At 31.2% G+C, this 15,190-nt stretch overlaps 1 protein-coding gene across 1 annotated transcript in view; it reads right to left on the reverse strand.

Annotated features, from left to right (window-relative positions):
• LOC117169125 overlaps nt 1-13,545 on the reverse strand; it is a 46,059-nt gene extending 32,514 nt beyond the window's left edge. Inside the window, exon 1 of the mRNA XM_033355298.1 lies at nt 13,362-13,545. The gene's annotated coding sequence lies outside the window, so the exon portion shown is untranslated. The remainder of the gene's footprint in view (nt 1-13,361) is intronic.
• Between the last annotated feature and the right edge of the window lie 1,645 nt (nt 13,546-15,190).

The following is a 15,190-nucleotide window of genomic DNA, read 5'->3' on the forward strand; positions in this document are numbered from 1 at the left end:
CTTTCTGCTGTGCATATTTGAAAGATAAAAGAAATAATAATTTAAGCTCATTTATATTAAAATACTTAGGAAAAAAGAACCGATAGTAAGCGAGTCGATTTGAATTGCGTATCTGTGATTTTGCAGATTAAAATAATGAAAATGTAATCGGAGGACACATTTTTAATCGGTCACCTTTGCGCGATGCTTTAAATCTGCCATTCCACATTGGTCAAAATGCTGAGTGAATATAGTTGAATTAGACTGACGAACCTGAAATAATTCCTATGAGTATTCTACGATTCATTTATAAGCATATTTATGGGTTGAGATTCAATATGAAATAGAGTTTTAAAAGATCACACCCAATGGTAAATATACGATGCGCATATAGCAATTTTCAATAAGTGTGCATCTGCTAATTGGAGGTTACCTCAGGTTGAGCTCAACTGAGTGGAATATGCAGTTTCAAATGAGATGTATGAAGTGATAAATTTTTAATAGGACAATGCTGATTAATCAAAAATTGAAGAAATTAAAATTAAGTAACATTGTAATATATTATAATTGATGCAACAATTTATTTATAAATTCAATGATTATTTAGTTGTAATTATCTTTTTACAATGGTTTCAATAGATTATCTTGCACAGGAATTATAAAATTTACACTGAATTAAGCTCCAGTGACATTCAACTCATTCAGTGCATATGCTAATGGCTGCAGGCAGTCCACGTGTTATATAAGCTACAGATTGTGACATTTTCATTTTTCATTTTCAGTGATAACGAGTTTTTATAAACGTATATTAAAAGAAAAAATTCAGCTGTGGATGTGTAAAATATTCAAAGAATTTTTAAACATTCTAAAAATGGTGTGATGCACATATGTGAAGAAAATGTCTAACAAAATGAAAAAATTTGCCTGAAAATAGTGTGTAATTGCCATGATTTTCTTAAGAGTTGCCCATTGAACTATTTTTAAATAAATAATTTAAAATATTTGAATTACATTTGTTTTATTTAAATTAATCATTTTCTATCAAAACTATTGTTTCTCTATCGGTTAATGCTGATTCATAATCGCTACTGAATGGGTCCGAGAAAAAAAATACGTGGCCGATTAAAAAATTTGATTTCTCATTCAAAACTAACTCTAACCTGTCGGCGGCTATCTGTAATTCCAGTGACAGATACGCAATTCAGAATACCTCAAAACCCATACAAATGCAAGTGAATGAATTTTTTTTCCTGGGTAGGTACGCGCAAACAAACTCGCGTCGTATGGAAATAAGCAACTTACCTCCCATTGGGCACACAAGTCCTAAACTTGTCCTATATACGTCTTTCGGCGAACGTCTTAAGGACGTCCTAAGCACCTTTTAAAGACATGAAAAGATCCAAAGGATGTCTTAAAGAAGCCAATCATATGTCATAGAGGTACATTCTAATGACATCTTTAGGACATCTCGGTGCCCACTGGGCTTCTACAATAAATCAAAACTGCAACGATTTGCTTGCACTGTTCACTTAGACCAGCTTTGCAACTCCATTCCATTTTTAATATTTTGCCATTTAAAGTAATTTCAGCTTTTATTTCGTGAGGATTGTTTTTTAAAGCCGAGGTTTGCATACAATATGCTACACGAGCAAACAAATCGTTTACCAACTTTTTCCCACAATAAATAATATGTCCAGCGTTCAAAACACCTTCGCATTTGATAAAATTTCTCTTCGTTGGCAAAGAATTCGCAAAAACACAAATTTCATTAAGGGAGAGCTTCATTTTTTAAATTATTGAAGGTTTTGTTCACACACGTTGCAGTGCTAATTGCAAGAATTGGAATACGAATAAAAAACTTTATCCAGTGACATTAAACATTAGACCACTGGTGGAATTTCAGAGTTTTTTCCGCATTGAAAGTAACAGAATAAAGTTATCATATTTCAAAAATGGGAACGAAAAATATGATACCACATAAAAGAAGGAATCTCCAGTTTTTACGTTTTTGTAAAAACTGGAGATATCTTGAACGGTTTTTAATAACATTTTTATGTTTGGTAATATTTCAAACCGTTTCTGATAATAATGCTAAGCAACTATTGTGAGGATTTTGTGACAATATATCACTACCAGCATAATACTTTTATTTTTTGAAGAAAAAGATGTTTGTTTATTAAAAATTAGCAACATATGAATATTAGCGGCGCTTAAGCGAAATCAAGTCTGAATCTTAAAGTGCATTTTCGACTTTTTTACATAGTGGGTTCAAAATGAAGCACGTGGAGGCAGAGATAATTATACACATATAATTACCCTTTTACAATTTATAGAGAATTTTTTTTAAACTAAGTATGGTGACATTTTAGTACGTTTATGATTGGAATGAATAAATATTTTCACTGGAAATTAGTGAAATCTCACTGATTCGAATTTGAAGAGTAGCTACCTATGTACTGTTTCACAAACTTATACTTTTTTAAACTTTAGACCGAAAGTTTCAATGAAAAGTTGCAAATCAGAATTTCAATTGAAAGCCGTTATTATGCATTTTCTATAAAAACTAGATTTATTATTTTATTAATGTTCTTTAAAAATGATTGAATTCATCTAAAACACGACCTTTTGATGATAGAGTTTATTTCTCAATCAAATTATTAAATTTTTAAGCCAAAAAGACAAGTTCTCTAACAAACAGTTGAATTTTCAACATAAGAAAATGAATTTTTATGAAAATAAATCCATATTCAACCAAGGGCTAAGTTTTCAACAAAAATGGTGAATTTTTAACAAAGAAGGGGAATTTTTAACCAAGAAGATTCACTCTCCTCCAAAAAAGATCAAATTTCTACTAAAATTATTAATATTCAACCAAAAAATTATTTGTTAACAAAGTATTTCGATTTTTAACTAAATAAATAACAATTTTTAACCAAAAAAGCATGATTTCTCAACGAAAAACGTATTAGTTGATATTTTAACAACAAACTATTGTAATTTAATATACAAAACTATTCAATTCATTCTAAGGTGACTTTTGAACCAAAAGTTTTATTTACAACCAAACTGTAGAAGTTTCAAGCGAAAGAAACGAATTTTCTACAAAACAGTTAAATTTCAAACAATTGAATTTTCTACCAAAACAGTTAAACTTACCACCCAAAAACACGAATTTTGAGCAAAATGAGCATATTTCTAACCAAAGAGTTAAACTTTCAACTAAAATCATGAAGTTTTAACCAGAAGGTTTAGTTTTCAAGCAATAAAATTCAATTTCTACTACAAGAGACTAATTTTCAACTAAAGTGATAAATGTTCAACCAAATAATTCATTTTTAACAAAAGTTGTTTAATTTCTAATCAACTTTTGAATTAAAAAAGATACAAAAATTTCATAAAAGATAGTAATATACTGTTTCCGAGATTTATACTTTTTGAAATGTATTTTGTAATGAATTTTTTTTTTTTAATTCATATAAACGGAAAAGTAGGTTTTGCCTACAGACTGTTGAGAAGTCTTTAAGTGTACATAATTTATAACGTGACTGAAGAACCAAAAATAGTCTTCTTAATAAGCCGCATCTTTTATAATTCGCATAATTTTCCACTATGATCACCTGTTGCCAAAAAGATTACTTTCTGTGTAAAAACAGACAAATTCAAGATAAGCGACCTCTAAATATTATCCGACTCTTGTATCTTGTCGCGTGACTCATTTTGAACCTAAAATGAAGAAAAATCAAGAATTATTTATTAAAGTTAATGGAAATCATATTTTAAAATATTTTTTTATAATCTCATAATCAGTTTGATACTACTTTGAAATCGCTTTCATCAGAAAAACTTTTAACTACTTAATTATAACTCACAACTTTTTGTTTTTAGAAGGTTGTAGGCCCTCTCTAAGACCCCCCCCCCCATTGCATTAAACCATAACAAAAAAAATTTACCCCTACCTATCGCTGTACGTAATTTTTAGTTACCAGAAATGTTTTGTTAGTTATTACTAGTAGAATTAGGCAGGGTGTCCGAAAACATTTTCAAAATCCTTTATCATTAATATTTACTAGAACATACCGTGCGCTGCGCGCGCGTATGTTCTCGTTTTTATGTTACTTAGAAACACTCAAATTTACATCAACTCAAATGTGAATTAAGATTTATGAAAATATTTTTCAATAAATTTTTGAATATAATTATTCATAAAGTGTGACTAAATTAAAAAGCAATATGCCACCCGCTGAAATTATACAAATAAAAAATGAATGCAATTAGAAGCATAAATAATTTGAATAAAGCTCCATATGTAAGGCTAAATATTTATTGACAATATCGAACCCAATTATTTCCATCTTGAATATAAATAAAATATTCGTGTATGTTACAAATTTCATTATATTAATATATTATATCAGAGTTTTCAAATATATTGAGACAAGGCATTTTCTAATTAGGAACAAAACTGTTGAAAAACGTCATTTGTTATTTTCATGCCACTTTGTATTGCGTTGCTACTTAAATAAACTTTCAATGAATCCTAATATCTAACTCTTGAAAAAGCTACGCCCAGCTGCCCGCAATAGGGTTGTTTCGCGATTTTAGATAAAATAATTGTTTAATACATAATTTTAATCTGAATGGAAGGTACGTTATAACTTTTTCTTTCTTGTGTGTCGTTCAATAGAAAAAAATTATTGAAAATTGAAGGCGGTAAAACACTTATTCAAATTGGTGTCACATGGGTGTCATGTGACTCAAAGGTTCTCATAATGAGCTATCGATGTGACATGTGAAACTCATGATAAAGAGGTTAGACCACGGTCTGGTGTCATATCTGACTATTTTGATTTTATAGCTTTATTTGTTAAGGATTATGTGACAAAAAAGTTATCCTGTTGTAATATTTGGTTTAAGAGTCAGTAGTATGTTAAAAATAAAATGTAAGTGCAATTATTAACAGATTTTAAAATCGTACATATTTACGAATTGTTCAGTAAATAGGACTACATTTAAGTACTTTTTCAATGAATTCTTTATACATACCATAAATATATCTATTTTCAGTAGATTGTCTCTATTGGTTTTTACGAAACCCTCTTTTGATATTTTTTTAAACAATATTTTGCGACTTCTATTTTCGATGTGCACATAAACAAAACAATGCATCGTCACAAAAAATATATTTGAGAATCACTGACACTTGAGCTGTCATTGGTGGAAAAACCGACCCCTTTGACGTCAAAAGGGCCCTCAACTCGACATCGTGATAATATATTCATATTTCAACATTAAATTAAAAATAGTAAACAATATGTAAAAAATATTTTATGGGCGTTTTTATAATACGAATTTTATATCCTATAAGATCCATTTATTGGAAAAATGATATCTGACTTTGGAAACAACCTTATTGAAACCATCTTTTCTCAGATCAATTCCAATTCGATCAAAAGTTTGACCTTGTGATTTTTTGATTGTCATTGCAAATGCTACTTTGACAGAAAAATTGATTGATGTCTCCTTCGTCGCTAGTTCATTCCGTACTATCTATCTGGTGTAAATTTGTTGCATTTTTTCATCAAGTAAATTGATGACTTTGCGATTAATCTCATCAACATCTATATTTCTTGCGGAAAGTATAGCGTATTTTGACGCAATTCTGTATTGTTTGTTTTTGATCATATCACCAAATGTATCTGCAACTATATCAGAATCAATATCCACAACACATCTATCGGGAATCTGAATATTTTCTAAATTGTCATTCTAAGTACCATTGCCCATACCAAGCAGAAATTGAAAAAACGCTTTTTCTTCTGATAAAGCTCTTATGTTTTCCGATAAATAGTGCATTCTGAAATAGTTTCACAAAGTACTGAATTTTATTGATGAGTCGACCGTTTCACTATAAGTTGCTCGTTCATTTAGGGGTAGCAATCGTCTGAAGTCACCACCCAAAATAACAATCTTTCCGCCAAATGGCAAATCATTAGACATGAAATCACGAAATATTCTGTCCATGACTTCGAGTGCAAAACGTGGTACCATCGGTGCTTCGTCCCAAATGAATACGTCTACATCTTTCAATCTTTTTTCTTGTTTTGACTTAGCTGAAATGTTGGAAGTCGAGTCCGCAAATAGAGGCACTGGCAAACAAGAGTTTTTTGCACTTTTCTGCATGAGGAAGTAATGTTGCAACAATTCCTGTAAAGGCCATCGTGCAAATATTTTTACCTTGACCTTTCAATAAGTAGAACAGAGTTGTGTAAATAAAAGTTTTTTCTGATCCTTCTGGAACCCAGAGAATTAAATCGACAATTTCTTTCTGTTTTACACTCAGTTTGTCGTATTGGTTTTGTCCAATCGATATTTCTTGCAAAAGTTGTTCGTGTTCTTCGTACACTGTTGTTATTTTATCCAATTCGGGAAATTTCGATAGATCCCAATCTTCTTTCAATAACATCTATGTTATTTGAGAATAATCTCTCGTTGAGCCAGTTGAATACCCAAATCGTCTGATATAATCCTCTGATAAGGGGATTCTGAACTCTTCCCAAAGATCTCTTGGGTGAACAGGTTGGCAACCCTGACAGACTGAAGGAACCGAATAGAGCCTCTACAAAGTACCCGTAAAGACCCCATTGGGTCCCCATTCGGTTCCTTTTAAAAAAACTCAAAAAAACAGCAAGATCAAATTTTAAACTGTTGAAATTCGGATTCTACGTTAAATTTTATATTGGAAACTCACGGAGTAATCGCAATACTTTTTTTGCAGCGGTAAAAAGTAAAAAAAAATATATAAGATCTATAACGCCTGTTGAGTGCTGCTTACAGATGTTGCGTTTGAAGTGTAGCAGTCAACAGGCGTTATACGTCTTTTTTTTTTTAAATTCTTACCGTTGCAAAAAAAAGTATTGCCATTATTCCGTGACCTTCTATAGGAAATTTTATGGTAGAATCCGAATTTCAACAATTTAAAAGTTGATTTTGTGAGTTTTTTGGGTTTTTTAAAAAGGAACCGAATGGGGACCTAATGGGGTCTTCACAAGTACTTTGTAGAGGCTCCATTCGGTTTCTTCTGTCCGTCAGGGCATGAATGTGGATTCTTACAAAAAGACTGCGAAATCGTCTCGCCATCACCCATGACTTAGCTTTACTCATTGCTCCGTTCCATTCAGCATCATCTTCTATCAGACCTCTTGCTAAACGCGCAGCTGCGAAAGTTTGATGAATTTCACCGTTTACAGTTCTCAAATCTTCGTAACTGGTTGCTCCTTTCACATTCAATAACAAAACACGAAAACTGAAAAGTTCAGTTTAAGCAGGACTAACGGAATACATGCAGCCAATTACGTTGTGACAGCTTTTGCGTTTTTCCCATCGATTGACCTTTTGTCCATCGGCACCAGTTACTTTTTTGGACAAATAATGTCGAGAAATATCCGAGTACAAGTATTGCTTCGTATCATCGTCTCGGTTATTCACCTGTAGATATTCAAGAAACATTGTTGATTTTTGTAAAGCAGATATTATTTCGGCATCATGAACATAATTATTGATAATAATGCTTTGCTGATTTGACAGATGAACAGGCAAACTTGCAATAGCATGACTTTTCTCTTGTAAAGGTTTACTTAGAATCCGCCAACATGCTTCCACAGGACCAACATATCGAGCTTAAATATAATCACGAATTTCGTCATGATCGATTCTTTTTTGAAACGCATCATTTTCGATAACGACTGAACGAATGATCGAACAACGTTTCGATAATCATCCACAAAACCCCCATTTTTCTCGTAAAGAATGCGGAAACGAACTGATCCACAATGTTGGGATTTGTTATTTTCGAATTTTGTTTGAGCGTCACCAACATATGCACATGAGGTAGATGTGGTCAATCTCTTATCACTTTCCTTCAACTTCATATCTGCATGCCACCCTTGAGTTCCATGAGGATGAAACAATGGGTAAACCAAGGCACCCCGAATAAAAATGCTTCGACTTGAGTTCAACTTGAATTGCCCCCAATCAAGACATGCTGAAGTCGCAAAGTTCGACTGGAGCATATCTCAGTTTTGAGACGGAGTAAGACTTCAATTAATGTCTTAGAAACAAGTTTTTATGTCTTGTAGGCATAAATTTATCTCTTAAGTCGAATTTTTATGATTCCAACACGTGCGGTTTATAGCTTCGAGCGTATACCTGCCCTAACAAAAAGGGTAATTCTAACAGTCATAAAAGCTAATCTTTGTTAATGGTTAAGTAATATTGTATATTTTCATACAATATATATATATATTAAATCAACTTATTTACAGATTGTTATTTGTATTATACTTGTTTGACGATATCAAAAATGTTGTTTGTTTTTACGTATTTCTAACGGCTTAGGAAATCCTTCTAGAAAGTTATATTTTTTATTTTTTTAAAGAAAATTTTCAAGTTTTATACTCGTTCAGACCCACCGATACTGAATGTTTAAATTAAAAATAACTAATTTAATAATTACAAATTTATCATTCATCAATTTTAATCTCATTTATGAGCCAAAACAGGTTCGATAATCTCAGCTAAGACAAGGCTCGTGTTGAGTCAAGTAGACGTCGTCTTAGCCAAGGCAAGCCCAGTGGGCACACGAGTCCTAAACTTGTCCTATATACGTCTTTCGTCGGACGTCTTAAGGACGTCCTGAGGACCTTTTAAAACCATAAAAAGATCCAAAGAGTGTCTTAAAGACGTCAAATCATATGACATAGAGGTACATTCTAAGGACGTCTTTAAGACGTCCCGGTGACCACTGGGAGGCTCGACTTAAGACAAGTAAACGCCGTTTTACCTGTCGTGGCCATAAAAGTAAGACGAAGGCCTATGTCTCGAATCAGTTTTGAGACGTAGACAGACATCGATTTCTTGGAGACGAACTCAAGACATAACCAAGTCGAACTCAAGTCGAAGAATTTCTACTCGGGTCTACATTTGGATCCATCGAATTTACATTCTGCAACATGCTTTGGGTAAAGACGTCAATTACAGATTAGATGGAATTGAAACAAATCCTAGTGATGTTTCATTTTGAATTTCTTCGTGCATCATTAAATACGATTGTGCAAATACATTAACGTTACGTATCTCTTTTTACAGCAATGCCAGAAATTCGTTATCAAGATTCGAGTTTTCATTAGAGCGACATTCAGCAGCTTCTTTCTTATCCAGAATAAATAGTTGTCCATAACTTGGAGTTTCATTTGCACCTGGATATAACGCGTTTTTTATTTAATAATAAATTTTACCGTGAATTTTACCAATTTCATGTTCATCCAAATTAGATAATTGGCGGTTGAAAGATGTATCGGTATTCAAGAAGCCTTTTGTTGGTAGCACGATTTTTTTTTTTATTATAGACACTGGATCAATCATTCGATGAATCTGTATTGATTTTGAGTTTACCCGGTTGCTATTCTGTGAATTAAGTCCCGGTATTGTCTCCGATTCATGAAGGGAGTTGGGATTATTTAATCCTTTTTTGGTAAGCTGAAACTCGGCTTCTTCTTTTTCCGTTCGGATTATTTTTCTACGAGGCATTATATTTACATTTTTGTCAAAGATAATTAATTAGAATTAACTGGGTTTCTGAGAAAAGCAAAATTTTATTGACAAAAATGATTAATAAATTTATGCATTCAGATTTAAATTGCAGATTGAATGGAAAAATTGAATGATAAACTAAATGTTTTACCACAAAATTGATTTCTTACTTTTATTTTGATCAGGTGGTACTTTCAAGGTCAATAGTTACATGATCAATAATCAAGGTTTAGAGTAAAGGTCAAAAATCATAAATCAGTGTTAGAGTCGGATGCAATTGTTCTATTGTTTAATCACCAAGAATCACAGAATTTCCAGTGTTTAATCGAATTCAAGTAGATCTATATAAATAGTTACAAATTATTCATCGATAGGATTATTAAGGTGGTAATCAGCACCTGAAAAAAGCATAAATATCTTTATATCGACAAAACACTGCTTCATTTATCGTAAACAATGAAAATTGATTTTGTTCTAGCCATTCTCGTAATCTAAATACATTGAACGCTCCGTTACATCATCATTCCTCGTAACACCTTTTTCCAAGCAATATATCACCGTCTTGTTTTATATATTATGAAATTTTTTCCTATTGAATGCACTAACAAATAATTATTTAAAATGTTGCGACGGCCATTATAATTATAAAAACATCCGCAATATTGCAACTTGAAACAATTTCATTAATGCACAAATATATATTTAATATATATTAAAGTACAAATATATATTACAAATACGTTAAATTGTAGACGTGAAAATATAATAAGTTTTTTAAGAAATTGATAATATTGAAAACCATATTTTGAATATCTTTAATTTTTTAATTGCTAAGATGAAAAATGAATCAAATTGAAAATAAAAAATTTCAAATAGTGAAAATGAAAGAATTCCTATATAAGTTGAGAATCTTCTCAATTTGTAATGAAACCCTTGGCTTTTCGTTTTTTCTGTGCATGTTTTATTTTCAATTTTTTTGCAATCATTGAAATATTAAGGCTGCCGTAAATCGATATTGAAGGGGAAGGGCGAGAAGGAGAGAGAACATTCGAAGCGGGGTTAGAAAGGTAAAGAGATTGGTATTTTATTGAAACAAAATACTTAAATCTCTCATCGTGGGGGTTTCGCGCTCCAAGCGGCCATCGAGGGAATAACAATGCCCGTATACCTCTATAGTTAGCGTTTTTGCCGTAGTGTTTTAAATTGTTTTCGTTTTGTCGAAATGCAAATGAATTTTTGGCAACATTGTTATTAGACGTCAAGACCCAATATATACAAAAAATTAGAGAAAAAAATCGAAAAAAAGTAATCCTTATGATCTTAGAGATTTAGAATTTACTGAAAATATCAGTTCAGTGCCCTCTGTAACTATAGTGGATATAGTATCATATTTTATTCAATCTCACAGATTTTACACTGCGAAATATATAGCATATAAAAGTTTTGAACGTTATAAATTTTATGTAACCGGTTTTGTGGTAAAAGTAGAGCGCAAACAATTCAATGGTACTTTTCTGCCTCTGAGCGATGTTAGTTTACGAATAAAGTATTTTTTAGTTTTAAATGAGTATATATAGTTATAACTTATTATTTTCAATTATTATAAGCATTAACATTAAGTATTATTCCTGTGAAGTAGATCATTCATTTTGATTTATGTTATCAAATTCCATTGGTGATGTAAAATGCGATGGCAGTTTATTGAGATTTTAAGTTTAGGAGCAGTCTCTGGCGAGAGCGATCTGCTCGCTGAATACAAAAACTGAAGCTATCCTGAAAAAGTTGTAATACACTGCATTATTATTTTCCATTTTAATGTAAATAAGTGTTATGTTTACAAAAATGTTACAAAATACCGATTTCGAACATCTTTAGCTTATCCTGAAAAATTTTTATTTATTTGTTCCACAAAATGAGCTTCGTAAAATTGCCAAGCTTCTAAACTTTTATGTGCTTTTACTTGTTTGCGGTGTAAAAAGTGTGAGATTAAAGAAAGTTTGACACTATGTCCACTCTAGTCGCTAAGTGTACTGAAATCACGTTTTCACTCAAATCTATACCTGTAAGAGCATACGGATGAAAGTTTGTAATTATTTTTTTTCGACATATCAGGTCTTGAAATCTCTCGACAATTTTGCGAAATATGATATCTGCCTTTCGAAAAAATAAAAACAATTTTTTAAATTCTGTCTACACATGCAAACTGTAGGGGTACACGGGCACTGTTATTCCATCAGAGGTACGGCCATTTAAAATTTGTAGGGCTTAAGGCCATGGGGCACATTGAAATACTTATATTACTGAACTGAGTTTTCCAGTTTACTGAATTTTCTTTGAATTGAAGAACCTTCTTTGCTAATATAACATCGGGCTGAAACTTTGGAAGATGTATCAGAAGACAATAAATTACGTTTAAGAACTTAATTTGAATAGCAATTTTAGTAAAAGCTATTTTCCAAGAAATTAAAACTATTACCATTTTTTGACATATTTTCTTTGTATCTTGACATTTTTTGAAACTAAGAACCTTTTTTATATGTACAATATCGGCCTTAAATTTCGAGAAATGCAATAACCGACAGTGAATAACGTTTATGTACGTTTTTTTACATCTTGCCGATATTTTCAATATAAGAAAAGTTCTTATGTTCCAAAAATGGGAAGGTTATGGGTCAGTATACGTCAGGAATATCAGGATCAGCAAGTGCTTGTTCGATTTTAGTAAACTTTAGGAAATTATAGTGTTCTCTCAGAGACAATTGGGGTCCAAAGGTTTTTTGAAAATTTTTGAAATTACGGGAGTTACGCCATGTTGAATTTCGGTATCACATTTTTTTGAAATATCTATATTTCTGAAACCATGTAAAGAATTTTAATAAAAAATGTAGGTGTTATACATAAAAGTTTACGCTTTAAATTGAAAATTAAAAAATTCTAATTTTGACCAAAAAAATGTTCAAAAAAATTTTTAATTCAGTTTTTCGTTAAGACGGGAAAAAATTGCTCTTTTCTTGTTAAGAGAATTCAATTCCTTAAGAGATAGTACCAATGTCTGGCAAGGCTAAAGAAGCAGGGCCAATCACAGAAAGGTTTTATAATGCTCACTAGGGGTTTTAGTGATATACACAAAAACTTAAAAGTTCCTAAATCAATTTAATTTTCCATAGAATATTTCTGTATGTGAAGTTTGAATTCATGGATTGAATTCTTTATTGATTTTCATTCTTATAAAACAAAATGAATAAATCATACACAAAATTCTCAATTAAAAACAAAATTTTCTGGAACAATTATATAAGAATTGAAATAATTTTTTAAATTAAAGTTTACAAATTTTTGATTAGCAATATGTAATTCTACAATTTGTATTCCCTTTTTCTCATTACAAAACTTGTCTAAAATAACTTGGAAATTTGTCTAAATTTTATTTGAAGTTATATTAAAATCTTTATGGCCATGTGACGAAAGGGTCACATAACCAAACTTGGTTCTCAATTTTTCTGTCCCAACTTACGACTAAACGAAATAAGGGATCACTCTGAAAGTTTAAGAAATTAAAGAGGAGGTAATAAAGTCCATGTGACAGTTTTGTTCCGGAGGAAATTTTGAAAAAAAAAATTTTGAAGAAAATACAAGTAGAAGTTAGATTGGTACTTTTCTGTCCCAACTTACGTCCACACGGAAGGATCTATCGTGTTGAAAATTTGACACGCTAAATAGAGTGCACGTAGGAATATGTCTCTGATCCTAACTAATTAGTATTATGAAAAAATGTTTGTAAGAGAAATACCGACCGTGCTGTGGAACACTGCAAAGAATTTTCAATTTTGTCAATGGGCTAACTATGAGGTTCATATTCAACAAAGTGGGGCAAAACAAACAAAATTGGTCACAAATATTATACACAAAGAATCCAACAACTAATGTTTGTACTTTTGATGCAAACAAACAAATTTATATCATTAAATAGCACGTGTCTGACATACTATATCAGCTGTTTCAGAGCAGCACTAGCGCAGCAAGTAGACAACTTAGAACTTCTACGGGTCTGTGGGTAAAACGTATTGCATGATTACCGACGCAGAAAGTTAGAAGTCAAACTTCTGCTGTAAAGACTAAATGTGTCCGTCGATAATAATTTTTTTCATAAATAAACTTTTTTCTTCCCACAACTCTTTGCAAGGCCACAAACGATCCTTTAATATTTATTAACATGTCCCGAACAAAATTTCCGCGTTATTCAAACTTTTATTTTTCGATATGGATGAAAAAATATTGATCTTAGGACTGGCTAGATCAGCTTCTATACTCACCACATGGCCTTATGATGAATTCAATGAAAGTATATCCTAAACCTGAGGGTTTTTAAATACAACATTTTTTTACACACATAGAAAAATAATATTTATATTTTTTAATTACAATAAACTCTATTCTTTTTTAATAAATAATAAGTATAATAGACTTTTTTGTCAATTAAAAAGTAAAGTTATCAAACGCAACACTTTCTTCTTTCCTTAACCTTAAAAATTAATAATACTTGGCCTTTCTCTCATTTTAATAAAGACCTAATCAGTATGGCTGCTTCATCTTAATAAATTTGTACGCTGCAACTTCGTCGTTTTAAGAAAGACTTTGCATGCGGAAAATTCATATTAAAAAACCATAAAAACTTATGAAATAAGGGCAAGTTCTCTTTTTTTAAATTATTGTCAATGAAAATCTTGATAAATTTGAATAAAAACTAAAGGAATTGTAATAGATCGGGAAAGTGAGGATAGAAAATATACATGTGCAAACTTGGCGATTATTAAAAAATATTCTTACATTATAATGGATCGGCAAATTCAGGTTAGCAAAAAACGTGTGCACACTTGGAGAATATAAAAAATATACTTACATAGTCTTGCATCGGATTTTGTTCGCGTGGATGTACTCATCAGATGAGTATTCGATTTTTGTATTGTTCTCCATTTTTTGGATAAAGCACAATCCTTTTTTTTAGCAAGGAAAGAAGCGCCTGAAAAGTAAAAACGACAAACGATTGGCATCACTGCGGCAGTGGTCCAGTGGGAAAGACGCTACTGAAAAATGAAAGCGAAAAACGATTGGTATCACTGCTGACTGCGGACACTCCGGACACATACGCGCGCACTTTCTCTCTTTCTCAACTTGTGAATCATAATTGAAACATTTTATTTTCTATTTCATGTAAATAAGTGAAATGAATCTGACTACCATAAATTAATGTTCGTATAAATTTCTATTATGTCAAGATAGTAATTTTTTCAATCATTTTATTATATTTAATGGTACTTTTTTTCATTTTATATTTTGAAATTTCGCGGACTTTTACATGGCTATGTATTCAATTCTTAGATTCAACCAATAAGAGTGCAGCAAAAGAACTAACGTTAACTCACTTCTCTCGTTCACATCTACTTTATATATATTGATTGATTAATTGAAATACTAGGATTTTAATCTTGTAACACTTTTAACATAGAATTTTTATTAACTGAATAAAACAGTATTTCATACACATATTTTCTAATGTTCAGATATTTACTTTATTTTAAACAAAAATTTCGTTTTCTACCATAAAACATGCATTTTTAATCAA

The sequence above is a fragment of the Belonocnema kinseyi genome, chromosome 3 (assembly GCF_010883055.1).
Source record: "Belonocnema kinseyi isolate 2016_QV_RU_SX_M_011 chromosome 3, B_treatae_v1, whole genome shotgun sequence".
Classification (NCBI taxonomy): Eukaryota; Metazoa; Arthropoda; class Insecta; order Hymenoptera; family Cynipidae; genus Belonocnema; species Belonocnema kinseyi.